Source organism: Panthera uncia, chromosome C2 (assembly GCF_023721935.1).
Source record: "Panthera uncia isolate 11264 chromosome C2, Puncia_PCG_1.0, whole genome shotgun sequence".
Taxonomy (NCBI): Eukaryota; Metazoa; Chordata; class Mammalia; order Carnivora; family Felidae; genus Panthera; species Panthera uncia.
The window spans coordinates 151,253,708-151,275,669 of record NC_064810.1 but is presented as its reverse complement, the minus strand read 5'-3'; the positions used below and the strand labels follow the sequence as shown (position 1 = coordinate 151,275,669).

Sequence of the window (21,962 nt, the reverse complement as noted above, 5' to 3'; positions counted from 1 at the left end):
AAGAGTGAGTTCTGAGAGGTAAGACAGCCATAGGGCTCGAAGACTGTCCACTCGTGGGTTAAGCAGCAGCTGTGCACGTACACAACAGAGACAAACTACTGGAAGGGGTGATGGCAAGCAGGCTCTGTGAAGTTTTCTGAAGTATTTTAAGACTGGATTTTGAGGATGGTTGCACAACTCTACGAATTTACTGAAACGAATGGAATTGAACATCGACAAATGGTTCATTTTACAATATATAACGTATATCTAAATAAGGCTATAAAGAATTCACATGACACATTAAAAACTACGACTCAAAAGTAAGGACGAATCTACATATCTAGATACCAAATGGCTCTGAAGAAAAGGCATTAATAAAATGGGTCTTATTCAAAAGATTTTAATGTAATAGATACATTAATGTTTAAAGTATTTTAAAAATCCGTTGATTTTAAGAAGGATAATGCAAATTCAAGAACAGCACGGTCCAACATAACTTCTTGCAATGATGAAAATAGATAGGTGCTCAGTCCAACATTTTGGCTCCTTTTCACATAGGGCTTTTGAGAACTTAAAATGTGGCTACTGTAACCAAGAAAGCGAGTTTTTCATTCTATTTCATTGTAGTTAATTTAATTTTCAAGAGCCATTTCTGATTAGTGGTTACTTTATGGCACAGCACAAGTCTAGAAAGTTTGTATTGGCAAACATAATTTTGTTTATGGAACATGGTCGTTTCAAAATAACGGGAAAGTAATGGGTAATACAGAATATCTTTTTAAGGCTTACAAACTCAAGAAATGCAAATTCAGGTACTGTGAGACTATTTTACCTGATTAAAATTGACAAAATAAAAAAAATATTATCCATTAGTAGACAGATTGTTTGCTAATGGATGGAGGAACTTAGGAACTTGATTTTCAAGACACCGCTAATTGAATTATCAAGGATTCTGGCTTCTGGCAGAAAATCGGTTGTGCGTCTCAAATAATTTAAAAGTATGCGTATAGTTGACTCTGAAATTCCACTTGTAAGAAATGGCCCTAAGAAAACAATTTAAAATGAGCACAAGTGTGCTCACCACTGTGATTACAATAACAAAACACTGGTAGTAAATTAAATATTCAAGAACAGAAGACTAGTGACATAAATCGCATCACTGTATTGGTAGGATTGTAGTGTATTTTAATATTTATTGAACTTCAACTATGTTTTTTAGGAAGCACAAAAGGTAGGTTGTACATTAGAAAACGTGCTTTTATTGTTGGTATCTCTATGTCTGTATTTATCTGTCTCTATATCTAGAAGCAGATAAATCAGTCAAGCAGCGGGCCTCATCTATGGGTGATAAAATGATGGGCATATCAATTAGGAATCTCTGTTGGCAAGCACACAAACCAATTCCAATTACATTCTTCAAGCACTGTTTATTTAAGATGACCGAAAAAAATACATAAACCCATACCGAATCTGATTGAGGAGAAAAAGAAAGAGAATGAGAAAGAATACTTATCTAAAGAAGCACAGAAGAGTAGAATTATGTGGTATACAGCTCTATAGCTCTAGGACAATAAATTTATTTTTAAAAATTTTTTTAATGTTTTTATTTATTTTTGAGACAGAGCATGAGCAGGGGAGGGGCAAAGAGAGGGAGAGACACAGAATCCAAAGCAGGCTCCAGGCTCTGAGCCATCAGCACAGAGCCTGATGCAGGGCTCGAACTCCCGGACCGTGAGATCACGACCTGAGCTGAGGTCGATACCCAACTGACTGAGCCACCCAGGTGCCCCATCTAGGGCAATAAATTTGTAAACGTGGAGGCCTCCTAATGGTCCAGACATTAAGCCTTTAGTTACTAGACTGTGAGATAGCCCAGGGGATCTTTGGGGAAGAGTTCAGGGATTGGATCTGTAGCTACATACCAAGCAGTACAGAGTTTCGCTATTTTAACAGCCATTATAGTTGTACAAATAAACTATCAGCCTTATCTTCATCCATATCCATAGATACCATATTTACTACTTTCTTCAAGAGCCTCTGTTCTGTTTGTTTTTTAGATGTATGTTTCAAATATTTTTCTCAGGAAAGAATGGGATGTGTGCATTACTCTAAAAATTCCTAAAATTCCTAAAAAGTTAGACTAGATAGTTAGATGATAGAAATATAAACATGGAGATATACTTGTCAAATAATATCTTTCTAAATTTAGAACTCTCTTGTCATAGTCATTTTTTAAATGATGTATCAATATCTTTCCTCGGACTTTTTTATAATAAAAACATTTTATTGAAGTATAACATACTGTAGGTTGCATAAGGGGCATTAATATTAAGCATATAGCTTAACAAACATCACCATATATTTATACCTCTGTAGTTACCACTCATTTCAAGATATAGAATATTTCTAGAACCCTGGAAGGTTCTCTCTTATCTCAGTGGTAACCAATATATTGACTTCTTTCCTCTGACTTCTAAATGCAAATTTTTGCAATCGAAGAATCTGACAGCAGTCGGGTTTTATGTTTCTTTTACTCTTTTGACCTGGAAGCTTATGTATTTATATCCTTAGAGACTATGGATTTTACCAAGTATGCCTAAGAGGGATGCCTTTTATGGATTTTTTTTCTGACTAACCTAGCCTAGAACTCTGAGCAGTTTCAGTCTAAAGATTCTGACCTTTCTTCTTCAGAGTTAATGCTCCTCTATTATCTGCTTAATTATTGTCTCTACTCTGTTTGTTCTGTCTTCTACTTCTGAAATGCATATATTTAATATGAGAAACTCGGTCTTCTGGGGCTCTTCTCTTCTCCCTTGTGATTTTCAGTTCCTTCATATCTTACTCAATGTATTGAGAGATTTCTGGCTTGATCACTCAGACCACTAACTGAGGTCTCCACAATGGCTAGCCTGTTCTTCAGTTAGTCTAAGAACTGCTTAATTGTGAAACCACGTCTTAGAGTGTAAGAAAGTCTCTTTGCTGCGCAACTTGAATTCCCATGGATGCACTTACTTATTTTTTTTAAATTACATTTTCCATCTGTCTTTTTCTAGCAATTCCATTTCACTGGTTCTGATTACTTTTGTCTTTTTTCCTCCAACCTAGCACTCCCAACCCCACTCTATTGGAGACGAGTAGTGATTTTTCTCAACCCACTGGTCTAAATGATGGTTCTTGGAATAATCTAAATGGTGATGGAAAGCCACAAGCACTTTCTCACAGACTGGCAGTAGAGAAGCAAGACATTTCCCTGAGAGTGGTGATCAGCCTGTCATGTGCTTATTTTCCATCAGTTTATTCTCTTCTGTGAATTTCTCTCCCTTATTTACCCATGTTCCCATTGGATTGTTTGGGTTTTTTTTACTGATTGTGAGGGTTCTTTACATTCTGGCTACTAGTCCTTTGTCCCATGTGTAGTTTGCAAATATTTTCTTCAGTCTATACATTGTCTTCATCATTTGAACAGTGTCTTTCCCTGGACAAAAGTATTTGATTTTGATAAAGTCCAATTCACTGACTTTTTCTAATTTAATAAATCGTGATTTTGGTATCGTGACTAACAATCTCCCCCAAATCCTAGGTGCTGCAGACGTTGTCCTATATTTTTCTTCCACAGGTTTTATATTCAAATCTGTAATCCATTTTGAGTGCATTTTGGTATATGATGAGAGGCGTAAATGAAGATTCACTTTTTTTTTTTACTTTATTTTTTTTAAGAACAATTTAAGGTTTGCAGCAGTTTTTAAACTCTCAGTTGATGATCTTGCTTCCTCATTCACTGAGAAATTGAAGAAATCAGAAATTAAAGCAATCAGAAGATAATTTCTCATGAGTTTATAACTCACTTACATACCTAACAACATCTATATCTATATGCTCTGCCTTCCCACATGTTACAACAGATTAACTATCTACCTTCCTTTCTAAAAGCATTTCCTCTTTCCTATTTGCACTAGAACAAAACCCCAGAATATTTCCCTCTCTTCAATGTTATCAGTTTCCTAATATAAATAACCTATATTAGCATATGAACATACTGTCTCTTCTATATTAAAAAAAACTATCTCAAATACTTTCCTCTCAAACTATGACCCATTTTTTATTTGCCCCTTGTCACCAAAAGTACTTCCAAGCATTGAACATACTCATTGTCTCCATTTCAACTCTTTCCATTTTGTCTTATAGCCAGAGTAATCAGTGTTTTCACCACCTCCCCCCCGCCCCCATTATTACATTGAAATACTTTTTAAAACACTCTATGTTATTAAACCTAATGTTCAACTCTCTGTCCCTATCTTATTAATGTTTGTTTATTTTTGAGAGAGAAAGAGAGACAGAGCGTGAGGTGGGGAGACACAGAATCTGAAGCAGGCTCCAGGCTCTGAGCTGTCAGCACAGAGCCCGACACGGAGCTCAAACCCACGAACCGACAAGCTGTGAGCCACCCAGGCGCCCCCACACTCTCCTTTAGAAACAAAACCATGACTTGGCCTCCAGTCTAGATTTTCCTCCTCTTCCATTGGTTGCTCCTTATCCGGCTTCTTCGTTATTTTCCCCTCTTTTCCCTGGCCTCTGCAGGATGGTGTCCCTGGGATGCTTAAACCTTAATCAAGGTCCCAAATATTTATTTCCCTTCAATAACCAGCCTGTGTCCCCCTTCTTTGTGCCATTGTCAAGTCTCTTTTGCCTTCCACCTGGAACAAATTCCTTCCTGTCCAAAGGCTTTGCTATGTCCTAACAGAGATGCTCTGTATAGATCTGGATCCCGTGGCCCAGAAAAGACTGTATAGATGCTCTGTATAGATCTGGATCCCGTGGCCCAGAAAAGACTGTATAGATGCTCTGTATAGATCTGGATCCCGTGGCCCAGAACACTTATGGTGCTCCTCTGCCACATCAAAGAAAAGACTCCCCCTTAGGAGGTGAGGATCTAGGGATGTGGGAGGATAATCCAGAAGGCAAGACCATCTGTAATCGACAGGCTGGAGCGTAGTGAAACTCGTTCCAGGTGAGTAAATGACTTGCGTGTTGTCTTTTATGATATTGAAAGACCAGTTGTAGCCAAAGCATAGGGTAGAGTGACAAAAGACGAACGGCTGGAACTGGGGTTTGCTTTAAAGCATCCCATAGCTAAGATACCCAACTCTCTCGCTCCAGAGAGCCCATCAACGTTAACCAGTATTTTTTTCTTAGCGAACGTGATTTGTTCTCACATTCAGGGCTTTCTTGGCAGGGATCCCTAATAAAAATTTATTATTTTCTCCATTTTTCATGTTTGCTTTCATTAGTTTCCTGTAGCGCTTCTCCCTGCACCTATTTTCGCTTTATTAAAGCTCATATGTGGAAATTATCAGACACTAAAGACCATAAATAAACTTTTATTTAGCAAGCTGTGGAAATCAGGGGCACGCAGCAAAGACGATTGAGTTCATTAACCACCAATGGCACTAATGTGCTCTCACTCATTGCTCATTCACTTCACTGATTGCTTCAACAGACCAGGAGACACCGCTTCTCCCTGGGATCGTCCAACTGTTCACGACGGGAGACACAGAAGACAGGGCAGGCGGACCTATGCACCTTGGCTCTTCAGGGGACACAGTGCAGTTGAGAGCATTAATCACTGACACTTCCAAGGTGTGTATTCACTCTCTCACTTCTTCTCTCTATACGTAAAGGGAGTAGAAGGAGGTGGTAAGAGCCATGTGAGTTTAAGAGCCCCTCTCAAAGGGGAGTTTTGGTCCAGGGGATCCCAAAAGCAGCATTAACCATTTAGTGTAATAGTTTATTTCCACTATAAACCTGTATTTACAATGTCAACTCTACCCCTGCCAAGTGCTAGAAGCATCCTTGACTCCAAATGATAACAAGAACTTGTGACACATTTCATCGTCATTTCCATTCAAGGTCTCATAACGGGTATAAACTGATTTTCAGACTCGGAGAGGAAAGGCAGTCTGTAAGTTTCTTCTATTTACACACGAGAACAGATTGAGAGAAATCATTATGTATATATAAATTAACAGTAAAAGGTCAGTTACAACAGCACATGAAAAAGGGATAGAGGGGTTTTTAGTGACCTTGGAAAAAATGTTTGAAGTGGGATTACTTGTAACAGATTCTGTGGCACCTTGATGGACCTCGCGAGATTTGGAGGGAGTGTTTGGGCACCTCACGGCGTTAGACAATCGTTCTCTAGAGCGGTTGGTTTACAATATGGCTGTTCCTGAATGGAACAACAATACGACAGGTGCTCCAAGGTGAGTAGCTCCAAGTAGGTGTTTATTTAACAACAGCTAACGATTCCTCGGCAGTGACTCTGGTGAAGATATCTAGCAATATCATAATGAGCCTTCTCTCAGCTCTAAGTGTCAGACACAAGGCTAAAGCTTCGCTTGTGCTGTGTTATTGAATCTCCAAGATAATGCACGTTGCCCCTCATTTCACAAATGAAACAGAGGCCTAAGCAAAAGGTCACACAGCTGGCAGGCAGCAGTTCCAGAAGTGAAAAAGAAGGCTGCTTAGCTTGAAATCTGTTGCACTTGACAGCTCCCTTCAAAGACGTGAAAAGTCAGAAGCACCATCTACAGACGCATCCCTTGTAAAAGGCGATGAGACACACGTCTGCGAGGTACATCGCAGGTTGAGAATAGGACACGAAGAACAGGTTGTCATTAAAACTAGAGACTGCAGAGATTAGAAGAAAACCATCATGAAACAATCAGAGTTAGCCAAGGGTATACACTTGGGTGTACCACTGCAACTTTCCCTGTAGTTTAAGCACAAAAAATGAAATGGGCAGGACAATGCATTTAGAACAAGAAACCCCATACCTCTTTGGGACGGGATTTTTCCCCTCTCTATCCCGTAAGAGTGGTGACCGGAAAGAAGGGAAAGGCTAGCATTTTGTCGATTTTCCAAAGCGGGGCGGTCATTGAACCTTCTCAGTAATGACTTCATGGGGCCATTGAACCTTCTCAGTAATGACTTCATGGGGCCATTGAACCTTCTCAGTAAGGACTTCATGGGGCCCTCAAAAGAAAATCTTGGCTAGAGTCCACCGGCCCATGTCAAATTGAAATTCTACGACTAGAGAAGGCGAGGCAGTCATGGGCCAGCAGTTACCCAAGCCTAAAGGAAGAGCTCTAATGTTCAACAGGTCCTGGAGGCACAAGGACGGAATTCTTAAATTTGTTGGCTAGGAAACAGCATAGGTGGGCATTATTTTATTTCCTGCTTTTACACTGGATACACGTTTATCCTGGAAAAATTTGAATTCATAGAATTCAAAGACACCTGCATCACCCATATGGCCACCCTTCGGAGGCAATCAGTGTTAGCTGGCCACACCTTTTTCATACCTCCCATCTGCTCACTTCTGACCCCAGATGACCCACTAAAGACTAGATATCCTAAAGGAGACTATAGTTAATGGAAGCTGTGCAATTTGTGCTGAAAGAATGTATGAAGGAAATCCTCTCTTCCCTTCTTCCCAGGATCTGAGCAACCACCTCTTCCCCTGTGATGGACAATTTGATTAAGGAAGACTGTCCACGCTCCGAGGAAATTTGACGTGTTATTGGGGCAAGGGATTTTTCTATAGCCGTTAGAGATAAGATTGACCGGTGATATGGAAACATGTGCTGTTCTGGGATCGCCAGAGTAAGATCTTTGGATAAGAGTTCCTTCGTTAGCTCCATGCCAAACTCAACAAAGCACCTACGGGAAAGAAATTCGTTGGCAAACCACTTGCTTATCAAATCTTTTCTTATTTTAGGGCTGTCACCCGGTGAGGGAAGATAGTGGGTGAAAAAGTACCATTTCCCATCACAGAAGGTTCTAAGGCACGGAAGGTTCTTTCTCAAGACTTTATTACTTCGCGTTAGTAAAGAGCTCTTTTCCAAGGTCTCTTAAAACTTGAAACTAAAATGAGGTCAGGGACAACTTTCACCAACTTTTCCACTCCGGTATCGTATAGGGCGTGGTGGGGGCTGTAACAACAGTGGAGTGTGCACATGCGTACAGAAATCGGTCTCTTTGATGCGTTCATCACTCAGCAGACGTTTATGGGCCATCATCTACATGTCAGGGGGTATTTTAATTGCTGTTTCTATGGTCACAGAAACAGTCTCTGCCCTGAAATGGCTTACGTTTTAGTAAGGGATACAGACCATAAATAATATCTCCTATAATTCAAAGTGTCACTTAGCCTAATAAAGTAAAAAAGAAAAAGCAAAGCATTATATATACATATAATGAGATGCTTCTACTTTACACAGGATAGTCTGGCAAAGCTCTCTAAGGAGGTGCCCTTGAGTAGAGATTTGAATAAAGCGAAGGAACAAGAGCATGCTGAGTGGGAAGAAAACAGACCAAACAGAAGAAAGCCTAAGTACAAAGCCTTGGGAGGGAGAAGTGGGGGCTGGTGGTGAATTTGCTCGGCCTCCTTCAGCAATAGCAGGAAAGAGGTCCTTGTGGCTGGTGAGGGAGGGAATGGGGAGGTGGAAGGAAAGACCTCAAGATCACATAAGGAGAGCCCTAAATCCCACGGAAAGACCACGGCATGATTGTACCATGTACCTCTCCCACTTCTGCGGCCCTGAAGTTCCCTCTTGAGACCGTCTCCGATGGTCTGGACCCTCACTGTTCCACTCCACTCCAGGGCCTTGACTCTTTTTGCCAGCCGTACTGAACTATCTCGTGTGCCCAGCTTCTCTGCTTCTCCCTTCCCCTCTGCACTTGGGACGCAATATCCTCAGCCTTGAACGCTTATCTCCGATGACCCCTCTGAGGAAAAACACCTTTTGCATCAGGTTTTTCCTGGCTCCCACTTGTCTTTATGCCCCTTCTTTTCCTAGCACATCTAATGGCTGCTTTGCAGTAATTTGCTTGTCTGCATTACTGCTTCCCACATAAGAGAATGAACTTTGTGTAGTCACAGACTGGGTCTTTGTCTTCAGATTCCTGATGTTTGGCACAAGGCCACATGCATGGGGGAAGAAAAAAGTTAAAATAAATACTGAATAAATGAATGAGTTTGTGAGTGCCCAAATGAATGAAGATCGTCTGAATGAGTTTTGCATTTGTTTTACTTCAGGTCAATGATACAGAGAGTCCCTGCAAAATGGACTTCTCTTTCATTCTCATTCAGCCAAGCAGATGATTTTTTCCTGAACCTTTTCCTTTTCTAATCGAAAACTACAAGTGAAGTGAATGTCAAGAATGTTCTATGCATGGAAAATATAATAACTACATAATACACCTGTCAAAAGGGTGTTTAAAATAAAATGCTAACAGACCCATATAACCGAAGAGGTTTTGTGGGAGTTGCTATTATAAAGTGGTTTTTAACACTCTGCACAGAAAATTGTCACCTACATGAAACTTTTAGAGCAACTATGATTTAGAGTTAGCAGCTGTACCTGATATTACCAGTAAAGCCGCTTCAACCATTTCATACATCTGATGGTTGGTTTGCAAACCCACAGAATGGGCCAACTCGTGTGTTCAGGGAATGGAAGGCATTTCAGGGTCAACTTTTTCTTTAAACACCGCCCTTTATTAGGGTAAATGTCTAAACTTAACATAGCACAGGAAGTATATGAAATTAATATGTGCCTGAGTATTATATGGGAATAATCAATGATATTCCATATCATTCAATGATCAAATTAAGTTAGAAGTATCATGCTCTGCTCTCATGAAAGTTGAGGTATTAAAAATCAGAGGGAGGCAGGGAAATGAATTAAAGATGTTCTTTTCTGCCCTGTTTATTCACGTCCAGCTTCTCTCTTCCTCGCTTTCTTCTTTGGTCACAATTGCTCTAGATTCCACAGAACCTCTTTTCCTGGTCTGAGCAGGGACAGGATTGTGAGATCCCACCGGCAGGACCCGACAGAGAAAGTGGCTGTGCACCCGTGTGGTCAGGGCTAATCCAAGTGTGTCCGAGTGTGGACATCAAAAAGGGGGAGTCAAAAGAAGAGTTGATACTTGGGGTCCACAGCCAGGAGAAGTGGTGATGGAGAGAAGGGGAGGGCAGAGGAAGGAGGAGAAAACACAACCACCACATTGTGTTTACCATGCTGTCAGGCACCGGCCTAAACCCTGAGCACAGAGTACACGACTGGCCCCCAGCATCCTGGCACCTACCTGGAGCAGACTTGATTCTCTGTTGCAGTAATGACCTTGCACAGGTGGTTGGGTTCACAGGAGGGCCTATTGGTGGTAACATGGATCGTCATTTATTTTCCATAACTTTATATCTTCTTGATGCTCTTCCTGCCACGAGCACTTCTCTTGGGTTTTCAGTCCATTAGTCTTATTGTGGACCTCTAAACCACAGTCATTAAGCATCCGATTTTCTCTAAATAGAATTGACCGAAAATACTCTCCGTGCTCCAAATGTCCAAGGACATCCTGCAGATCTTCAGCCATTCTACTTAATTGCATGCGGTGATCAGCATTTGGATGCCTCGCCATTCCCAGACATAGCAGAGCCAGTCTCATCGTCTTCCAGTGAACTTCACAAGATGTTAATGATAAACTCTGTGGAGATAGTATGCATATATTTATTAATTTCACTCCTCTTAGATGCAGGCTGATTCTAAGATTTGTGTCCAGGTCTCTATGGTATTGGTTAGAACACCTAGTGCAGTGGTTGGCACATTGGAGGGGCCCATCACATGTTCAGTTTGTTGAAGTGAACTCAGTGGTTGGGTAAATTAGGGCAACGGAATAGCTAAGAAAACATCATTTGGTGAAAATACTTTGGACTGTTCCAAAAATATCTCTAGCATTAGTTTCAACCCTGGAGTGTGTAGGTTCATGAGTTGTTTTCAAAATAGTGAAGACCATAAAAAAAATTATATATATATATATATGTATATATATATATATATACATATATATATATATATATAGTTGAGCAAAATATATACATATACATATATGAAAAGACACAATGGTTTAAATTTCAATATTGTGTGTAGCACCAAGTGGAAACCACAAAGACATTCATTAATGCATGCTGGTAAAAAATTGTGGTACCTCAACAAAATCACATTAAATACTCTGTGTGTGTGTGTGTGTTGACGAGAACTACAAGATGCAGAAAAGTGTGTGTGTATTATCATTCTCCTCGGACTTCATGGAAGAATTGACACTGCACTAGAAACCAGGAGAAGATTAGGGTGACAGCTAGAGTTAACATTAGGGTTCCGGGCAAGAGCTTGAAAGTCAAGCGTACAAGGAAGATTAAATTTTCACTGCATATTGTTTCCAATATTGGAATCTTTATTAGATGCTTATATTAGCCTTTTAAAAAGCTCCAGCTGAGTTAAACAAAAGCCAGAACTATTAAAACTACAGAGAAATCTGAGGCAACAAGGTTTAATATTCAAATAAAACCAGAGGCAGTTTCAGAAGGCCTCCCAAAGCATTCTTTCTCTGGGATATGACATTATGATTCAAGGGATCAAAGTCAATATCCTTGAGCAGCTAGATCTTTTTGTAATGGCTTTCCTGTTGTTTTTGTCTCACGGGATTGTGAAGTGTCTCTTCAGATATTTTGCCCAATTTTCTAACTGGGTAGTTTGTTTTCTTATTATGGAGTTATAAGACTTCTTTCCATAATCTTGATACAAGTCATTTCTCAGATATGTGACTTGCAAATACTTTTTTCAGCCTGTATTTTGGTTTTTCATTCCAAGAGTAACCTTTGAGGAGCCAAAGTTTTTCATTTTGAAAAGTATAACTTTTCATCTTTTTATAGATCATGTCTTCGATGTTGTATAAATTTATTGCCAAACCCAAGGTCACACAGATTGTCTCCTATTTTTTTCTGAAAATTTTATAATTTTGTTTTATATTGATATCTATTATCCATTCATAGTTCATCTTTGTATGAGATATAAAGTAAGTGTCAAAGTTTGCTTTTTAGCAGAAGGATATCCAATGATATCAGCACTATGTTTTCTAAAAATTATTCTTTCTTCATTAAATTGCCTTTGACCCCATATCAAAATAATCAGTTGTAGGTACAACGTGTGGGTACATTTCTCTGCTTTCCCTTCTGTTCCCTGTGTCTACCCTTTCCCAATACCACACTATTGTAGTTACCGCTGCAGATAGTAAGTCTTGAAATCAGGAATTTGAGTCCACCAACAATGCTTTTTTTCCCCATCAGAATGGTTTTAATGATTCTAGATCCTTTGCTCTGCCATCTAACTTTTAGATCAGCTTGTCACAAAAAGCATACTACAACTCTGATTGAGATTTTGTTGAGTCTATAGATCAAACAGAACCGGCATCTTCGGAAACTTGGATATTCAATTCAGGACCATGATACATTCTCTTTATTTAGTTAGATATTTGATTCCTTTTCGTAACTGTTTTGTAGTTTTTAGCTTACAGATTCTGCACATGTGTTGATATATTTGTACCTAAGTACTTCATTGTTTTGCTCCTACTGTGATTAATACTATTTTTGTTTCCAATTTCAAGTCCCAACTGCATATTGCTGGCACACAACACAACTGATTTTTATGTAATAACCTGGTACTCTATACCCATGTTAATATCACATATTAGTTCCGGGAGCATTTTTGTAGACTCTCTGGGATTTTCTACACAGACATTCAGGCTGTTACTAAGTACAGAAGTTGTTATTTCTTACCTTTCTACTCTGTATTTCTCGTTCTTTCCTTGTCGTACTGGTTAGGTCTTCCTGTTTGATATTGAATAGGAATGGCATGAGAAGACATCCTGACCCGATTTCTGATCCTTGAGAAAAGATCATGATGCATAATCGTCAGTAAGTAGGAAGTAAGATCTAAATTTTTTTGTGTATGCTCTTCAGTAGCTTAGGGACGTTACCTTCTATTCTTGTGTTGTTGAGAGTGTTTGTTTTGTTTTTTTTTTAGCCATGAATGGATGTTGAATTTGGTGAATTTTTTTTTTTACATAACTATTGACATGAGCATATGATTTGCTTATTTAGTTTGTTATTACTGTGAATTTCAACGATTGATTTTTGAATGTTGAATCAATCTTGCACTCCTGGGATGAACCCCACTTGGTTGTGACAATTATGTTTATATATTGTTGAATTTGATGTGCTGACATTTTGTCAAGAATTTCTGTGTCTACATTCATGACGAATATTGAATTATAGTTTCCTTGTAATGTCTTTGCCTGGTTTTAGTTTTATGGGTTTTTTCAATTGAAAAAAAATTTTATTTTTTATTTAAAAAAAAAATTTTAACGTTTATTTATTTTTGAGACAGAGAGAGAAACAGAGCATGAGTGGAGGAGGGGCAGAGAGAGAGGGAGACACAGAATCCAAAGTAGGCTCCAGGCCCTGAGCTGTCAGCACAGAGCCCAATGCAGGGCTCGAACTCACAAACCATGAGATCATGCCCTGAGCCAAAATCAGCTTAATCAACTGAGCCACCCAGGTGCCCCTAGTTGTATGTTAATGCTGGGCTTGTATAATGAGTTTGGAACTGTTCCCTCTTCTATTTTATGGAAGAAATTTAGTGGAAATCTTATTATTTGCTGTTTAAATATTTTGTATAATTCACCAGTGACACGGTCTGGATCTGACAGTCTTTTCTCTTAATTTTGAACAAGAAATTTTTTAAGTTTGTTTATTTTTTTAAGAGAGAGCACAAGCAGGGGAGGGGCAGAAAGAGACAGAGACAGAGAGAGACAGAGAGAGAGAGAGAGAGAATCCTAAGCAGACTCTGCATTGTCAGCAGGGGGCCCAACTCAGGCTCAATCCCACGAACCAATGAGATCCTGACCTGAGTTGGAATCTTCACCAACTGCTCCAGAAATTAAATTTTTAATAGATATAGGTTATTTAGATTATTTTTTCCTTCTTGAGTGGGATTAGTAGTTTGTATCTTTCAAAGAACTGGTACATGTCCTCTAAATTGTGAGACTCATGGGCATAGGATTTTTCTTAGTATTCTCTTATTCTTTTAGTGTCTTTGGGATTAATAGTGATGTCTGTACTCCTTTAATCAATAACTTGTTTTTTTCCTCTTTTCTTTTTGATCAGCCACACTAAAGATTTATCAAGTTTATTGATCATTTCAGGGATCCAGCTTTTGGCTTAATTGATGGTCCCTATTGCTTTTCTGTTTTATTTTCATTTTTTTCCCTTTCTGCTTTGTGTTTAACATGTTCATCTTTCTCTAGTTTCCTAAGGTGGAAGCTTGGTCTACTGGTTTTAGATCTCTTTTGTTTTCTAATAGAAACATTTAATGCTATAAATTTTCCCTCTCTGCCCTGCGTTAGTGGTTTCTCACAAATTTTGATATAGTATGTCTCATTTAAAAACTCTCCTTGTGATTTCTTTTTGGGTTTTTAGAATTCTGTCTTTAATGTCGGAATAATTAGGGATGTTTCTAGATATCTCTCGTTAGTGATCTTTGGCTTAATTTTGTTATGGTCCAAGGAAAAATATAAAATTGTTTCATAAATGCACATATTTAATTTGTTAAGTCTTATTTTATGACTCAGGATATAGTCCGGCTCAGTGTCTGTTTCATTTACACTTGAGAAGAATGTGTATTCTGCTATATTTTGGTGGAGTGCTCTATAAATAGCAATTAGGTCAAGTTGATTGACAGCTCCGGGTATCTATATCCTCACTGATTTTCCTACTTATTTACTGTATCAATTCCTGAGAGAAAAAAGTGTTAAAGTCTCCAACTATAGTTGACAATTTTTCTATTTCCCCCTTAAGACCTATCAGGTTTTGTATCGTATGTTTCAAAGCTCTGTTGATTAAGTGCATAGAAGAAATATGTATTTTTGAAGAGTCAGAAGTTTATATTTTCAGTTAAAATGTCAAAGATTTTTGACCTACTTATTTGATTTTATATTAATTTTCTCCCTTGTCACTGAAAATTATGTTTTCTAAAACACATTAAGAACATTAAAGTTACAGTTCCCTTGTCAGTGAGAGTATCGTTTCATATATTTAAGGGCCATCTTAAATTATTTTTCTATGAACTGCTTATTCATGTATTTTGCCCATTTTTCTGTTTTCCTTAAAATTTTTTAGTTCTTTATATGTTAGAGATTTCTGATCTTTTTTTTTATGTTACATAGTTGTGTACTGATTGTCCCCGTATTTTAATTTTGGGGCTTTGTCAATGCTTTGTAAGTTACAAATGCTTTATCATGTAATTGAAACTCCAACATTTTCTTATTGCTTCTGAACTTTGAATCATAGAGAAATTTTCTACCCCTTCGTTTTATAGTGAAATCCATCCGTTCTTTTATAGTACCTGTATAGCCTTTTAAAGAAACATTTAGATCTTGAGGTGCTTGGGTGGTTCCGCTGGTTAAGTGACTGACTTTAGCTCAGGTCATGATCTCCTGGTTCCTGAGTTAAAGCCCCACATCAGGCTCTGCACTGACAGCACTACGGATCCTTTCTCTCCCTCCCTCTCTCTCAAAAAAAATAAATAAGCATTTAGCAAAAACAGAACATTCAAATCTCTCACCTATTTGGCATTTGTTTTGTGTATGGTGTGTTATACAAAAACTTTATCTTTTTTCAAATGGCTATCCAATTTTCCAAGACCACTTACAAAAAATTTCATCCATTCCCTGCTAATTTGAGATATCATCTTGGTCCTATATTAAGATTCCACTGTCATGTGTTAAGATTCCCTGGTATATATTTTAGAGCTTTGCCTTTGGTTCAGTTAGCCTGTAGGTCCATTCCTGAGCCAACGTTACCGTGTTTCATTATAGCGGAGTTATAATTTGGTAAGGCTGCTTCCCAAATTGCTCTGGTCTTTCAGGATTTTTCTCACTATTCTTGGCTTCAGGAATGGTATTGTCTTCAAACAGTCTAGACCCCAACACAATGTATGTATTGTACTGGGGTAACATCGAATTTATAGATTTACTTAGGGAGAACTGACATCTCTACGATATTCCCTGGTCTCCCTTACCATGAACATAACTCCTTTTCTCCTTGTTTGAAATCCTTACAATGGATAATTACTTGAAAGGTTTTCTCAGGTAGATTTCAAATATTTTAAGTACCTGTCTGCGTTTGTTTGTTGTTTGTGTTGGGTGGGGGGAACATTCAGGTAAGTCTGGCCTCATGAAATCTGTGTGCCAAGGTGATTCTCTCTCCTGCTCTCTCACCATGGAAGCCTCCCCACCGTGACTCTAAGACCACCACGTCCTTCCTAGAAGTCTGGAATCTCCCTCTCACACACTAATGATGCTCTGGAGTGTGCACTGTTCACAGACTCCATGGAACAGATGGGAGCCTTTCTTGAGTAGTACGTGATAGGAGCTGGCTGAGCCAGTATGAAATCCGGGAGGGAGAAGACCGACAGGTCCACTTCATAAGGTGAGTTCCAGAAGCTGTAAGCTGGCTTGCAGAGCTCTGAGAATGTCAGCAGCCCTGTTCTTCCCTGAACTTCCTGCACTTGTAGACGGCATCTCTCCTGGACGTACATTCTGTCAGCAGAACGTCCTGACATACGTTTCCCTTCACTTAAGTTCACAGGCAGCCTTCAGGAAAACTACCATTCGGAATTGTAACGGTGAAAGTTGAAGTGGGTGGGGTGCAGAGGGGTGGGGACGACGACAATTATGAACTGAAGACCAAGGAACAATGGTTCGATGCTGGTGAAAGGTGCTTTTAAGTGTATTTAGTGAGATTCCTCTGAAAGCTACCTTAGCAATTCATTCAAAATAAAACAGCCATTAGGTGGAAATTGTGATGCAGAAGGAAAGAACAGAATGATCCTTTTGTTACAAGCATCGGGAGCTAATGAGTCAAGATTCAATCAGGGTTCCCTGAAAGAGATGTTAAGTATGGGAATTAATGGGCCTTTTGAAAATATTTCTGAATATTAAAAAGCCGTTAAAATGATCTGAAAAAAGCCTATGCTTTCTTCCTGCATACTTCTTTTCCCTCCGTCTTGTACTAAGAAGCCTCCCTAGGAGTTAAATACCTGTCTCGATTAACCTTACTTCTAGTGGACACTGAGCCCTCAATTATTCGTGGTAGAGCAGAAATAAATGGTCACCGGGATTAATAATGCAAGCTGTCATTTTCTATCCTCTATGTCGGGCAGTGATGGAAGATGCTCTCTCCCAATATTTTTCAATAAACTCTCATACAGGTACAGAATAACGTCCGTATGTTTTCAGAGTTGTCCCCGTTGATCACGTCTTGGCTCTTCTAATAATGGGTTGAGACGAGTGAAAATTATGTGGATTTGGGAGCCAGACCTGGGTGTGAATTCCAGGTTCAATCTGTTTTGGTTGAGACATCAGGCAAGTATTTAACCTTCCTGGGTAATGGGGAAAATAACTATCTTCCATATTGTAGTGAATACTAAAAGAGATAATATGTATCCGAAGGGGATACCTTCATGCCCAGTAGACAGTAGGTGTTCTGATGAGCGGCTGTTTACTCCCTGCACCATATTTCTCCTACTTTTTGTCTTTTTCAACTCTCCCTCCCTCTAGAGAAGTGCAAGTCTGTATAAGAAGTTCATAAACACTTGAATAAATAGAGGGATACTGATGTGGTCTCTGGACTAGTTCAGGTTTAGCTACTCCCCACACTTGACAGTGAAGGCTCACTGGCTGAATTCCACAATGACAAGAACTCCAGCTGTATCTCCAGGCCCACGTCTTACAAGGACGGTGAACAGCTCACAGCCTCTGAGTCGGATGGATGCTGTTGTCGGCACACTGAGGAGAGAATGACTTCCTTGTGGGGTCTCCTTGCCAAGCTCAGGCAGACGCTGCCCGGATTTCCCATTGTTCACCCATCGTCTAAGCTCAGGCTCTTCTGTGTGGCTTACTATCTCCGTGTTGTGCACTTGGCAGTGAGAGGAAAGAACCAATTATTGAACACACACTCATTTGGGGCATCATATGCGATACGTGTATTTTCTTACGGATTTCATAAATTGTATGATGTGGGTACTATAATTCTCATATTTTAGGTGGGAAAATTGGAACACCATGACTATTTTTTAAATCAAATGGAAGGCACACAGCACTTTCCAACTCCAGTGCATGGAACCATTTTACTCTACTGCATACTCTAGTTTTTAGGGGCTCACTAAGAAGGCCTTCCACTGACCTAAGAACCACAAAGGGATACCATAGGAGCGAGGATGATGCTTCACTTTGTCCTCTAGCTGGGATACTGTGATACAGCCTTACGACAGAAAACGGATAGTCATTAGCCTACCTTTTAATGATCCGTAAGGTCTCTGAAGATGAACATTATAACAATGCCTTAGTTTTGTCCTCTGCCACCTTCTTCCCATTATTGAAAAGACTCCAAATCTCAGAATCCTGGGTCTAGCTGTTCTTAAAACCTCTATAACCAGAGGAAGTCCTTCTCTTTCTTAGGAGGTTGGGTCCTGCAGGTTTCAACGACATTGGACAATATGATCACCTCGATGCTTTTCAATTCCAAATAGATTTTAATTCTGTAACTCCAAATAAACATCATTTTTTAAATCTTTTTCCTTGGCCTCAGGTTTAAACCTCTTATTCATGTTTAAGACTCTCTTTGAAATCTTCAACAAATTTTATATTTATATATATATATATATACATATATATATATCCAATTATATATATATATCAAGTTATATATTTGACATATCAAATTATATATATAATTTGGTATGTACCCAGGAACAAATAACCAGTGTTAAGCATACCATAATAATAAATATGTGGGAGAAATACAATCAGTGTTTTATTGACTCAGATCCCACCTACCCAAGAAGCAAATAAATACAACAGTTGAAAGTCCACACATCATGGAGAAAGTCGTGTATGACAATACTTCAGGCATGGGGAGGGGAAAGGTGTATATAAGGGGTTAGAATTTCTACTTAATTTCCAACCTTGTATTCAAAGTCTAGTAGGCTACGGGATCAATCCTGCCAAGTCCAGTAATCTATCCCATTTTTGAAAACGTGGGGGTGGAAGAGGATTTTAAATTAGGTAATAGTGACATTTTGTAAGTGATCTAACATTTCCTGGAGAAGTACCACATTGTTGGCTCTGTCCACAGTTGTTTGATTTCAAACTCCCAGTCCAATGTACAGAGGAGGTCATTAAGTATCTTCAATATAGGAACACAGTTACTGAGACTCAGCAGCCTAGACTTTGCTATTCATTCCGTAAGTAGTAAGTCGCACACTTAGACTTTGAAACAGATTCCGTCTAGATCCGGAGATGAAGCTCTACCTGTAACAAAACGATGATGGTTTTGATAGCAGACTAAACAAGGTGATCACAGTGTCTTTCCTAAAGTGTCATTGGATCAACGCTGTGACCTAAAATTTCCCAGTCCTCAATCTGCAGGGTCACACCTAATTTTATCATAGTTGATAACTAAAAGGGGAAATTGATTACCACTTTGAAGCGGCTTACGCAACTTACCAAAGATGGATTTAATTTAATGTAGAGAAAATAAGAGCTGTAGGTTGGTAAAAATGGGTGATCCCCTTGGTGTCAGAAGACCTTAGCTGGCCCAATGAATCCGATGCCCCTGGTTGTTGCTAAAACAGGCTTTTTTGTGGCTGCTTTGGTTTGGTGCTAAGACTTCTGGTCCTTCCCTTCCAAATCTCCAAGGTGAGTCTTCCGAGCAAAGGCAAAGGAATAGTCATTATACTTTGGAAGGTGCAGGAATATAGCACAACCGACACGAAGAAGGAATGGAGACGGGAACTCCATTTAAGCGGTCTACCCTCCCGTCATTACTTTAAAATAGAATTGGGTAAATGCTGACCATATGGGTTTTCAGGTTATGGACATTGGTTTTAGAGTAGAGAAAAGAAAGTTGGTACGCATTTGTTGATTTCCCCTTGCGTCCCAGGCATTGTGCAGACATATCTTTGAGGCATCTTCATTTTACACACAAGGAGAACTTGAGTGCCGAGCTCTGTAGCCACTTTCTCAAGGTGAAGTTCAAACGTGAATCTCGGCGTGTCTGACCTGATGACCCTTAAGCACTTTGGAGATCCGCGTTACACGGACTCCTTTTTCCTTCCTCTTCTCTTCTTCCTCCTCCCTATCACTGAAATAACTCTGGCCAATTTATCATCACCATGTTTATAAGATTGTGTTTGGTGTTCACCCTGGTAAATCCCACCCATGCCCCGACTCAAGGCCTCTCTCACCTCTGCCTCCTTTCTTTTGCCTTTCTGGTCCCACAACAGAGCTCAGTCACACACGGGGCATGAGCCACTCTGCTGGGGGGTTGGGTTTCTTTCACTATCAAATCACAGGTGTTTGCTGGAGGGCAGTGAGCAAGGTGGGCGTCGTGTAATTTTCACGACCATCTTCCAATCCTGATCATCCCATCACAGCAACATTTTCTGGCAGGGCATCTGTCCATCTTTTAAGTTTAAAACCTGCAATATCGGGTGACTTCAAAGAACCAGATCTGAGAACGAGTGCCAGAAGCGGAGGCGCAGAGATGGGAATAACGACGATGATTACCCCACCTCCAAAATAATAGATCTCTCGTGCTGTCTCCAGCACCACTTGTGTCGGAGGTAAGGAAGCTTTCCCTGACAAAATGACAGTGCCTGCTTCCCATGAGAGAGGGGCTGGGACCTGGCGGGATTGCTGCTTCCTTACCTGCGGCCGACATCCTCAGTTGTAGCAAACGTTCTAGAATCTGTCGTTATTTTCAAACACCAACAGAGGGCACGGCCGCTTCCGTGGAGCTATGAATAATTCATTGAATGTTTCAGGTAGAAAAGTCACTAAAAATAGCACCAAAGTTGAATGCCCTGACCTTAAAACAAAATCTTTGCTATTGCCGAAGACTGTTATTTTTTGAGACATGACACGGGGCAAACTAATTTCCTAAAGATTTTATTTTAACTTCCTTCACAGCAGAAGCCCAAGTTCTTTCTGAAAGACTGCACACATGCTGAAATCACTCTTATAACACTGCTCTAGCTCTTAAAATCTGAGTACAGACGAGATCTTTCCCTTTACACTCTTACCCAGATGCCTTCACGTGACTGCCACGGTTGAACAGCGAACCAGAGTACGAGAGACCGAAAATAGATTTAAAATCCTTGGGAAGAAACGGGGATCTTAGGCAATAGCTTTTTTTTTTTTTTATGTTTTACAACTTGTATTTTATTGAGATATAATTTACACGTAGCATCATAGAAGTTCAAGGTGTATGGGGCTTGTTGGTTTCATAGGCTGCATAGGCTGCTACATCGTAACGAGATTACCACCCTGGCATTAGCTAACATCTCTAGCATGTCACTTAATTACCTTTTGTGTGTGCTCAGAACAATTAAGATCTGGTCTCTTAGCAACTTGGAAGTTTAGAACACAGTATTGTCGTCTGGAATTGCTACACTGCCCACTGCATGGCACCACTTACCGATTTCCTGGCTGCAAGCTTGTACCCTTAAACCATACCCCCCCTCCGCCCCCGTGCTCCCCGCTCCTGCAGACTCTGGTAACCGCCCTTCCACCCTTTGTTTTTATGAATTCAGCTCTCTCTCCACGGTGAAAGCGGATATTCCCTACTGTTAGGGAGCAAACTCCTAAATTTTGTAATGACAGACTAGGTTTTTAACTTACTAGCTCTATATCCTTGGGCAAATCAGTCAGCCTCTCTGTCCTCTGTTTTCTCATCTGTAAAGCAGGGATATTAACACCTGCCTACAAGAGCAATGTACAGATCAGTTAAGAAAAATAAGTGATGGGGCGCCTGGGTGGCGCAGTCGGTTAAGCGTCCGACTTCAGCCAGGTCACGATCTCGCGGTCCGTGAGTTCGAGCCCCGCGTCAGGCTCTGGGTTGATGGCTCGGAGCCTGGAGCCTGTTTCCGATTCTGTGTCTCCCTCTCTCTCTGCCCCTCCCCGTTCATGCTCTGTCTCTCTCTGTCCCAAAAATAAATAAAAAAAAAAACGTTGAAAAAAAAAAA

At 39.8% G+C, this 21,962-nt stretch overlaps 1 long non-coding RNA gene across 3 annotated transcripts; it reads right to left on the bottom strand.

The window, feature by feature from the left end:
- Positions 1 to 215: 215 nt before the first annotated feature.
- Positions 216 to 21,663, bottom strand: LOC125921453 (uncharacterized). Of its 3 annotated transcripts, XR_007457429.1 has the most exons (9): positions 20,647 to 21,663; positions 19,444 to 19,641; positions 19,050 to 19,248; positions 18,233 to 18,407; positions 17,614 to 17,854; positions 12,656 to 12,762; positions 10,132 to 10,527; positions 5,563 to 5,648; positions 216 to 3,760 (listed from the first exon to the last, which is right to left on the bottom strand). It is a non-coding gene; the product is annotated as an uncharacterized LOC125921453 (long non-coding RNA). The 3 variants fall into 3 exon arrangements; XR_007457428.1 differs by lacking the exon at positions 216 to 3,760 and having other exon boundaries at positions 5,345 to 5,648; XR_007457430.1 differs by lacking the exon at positions 216 to 3,760 and having other exon boundaries at positions 5,345 to 5,648; positions 17,614 to 17,724.
- Positions 21,664 to 21,962: the final 299 nt, after the last annotated feature.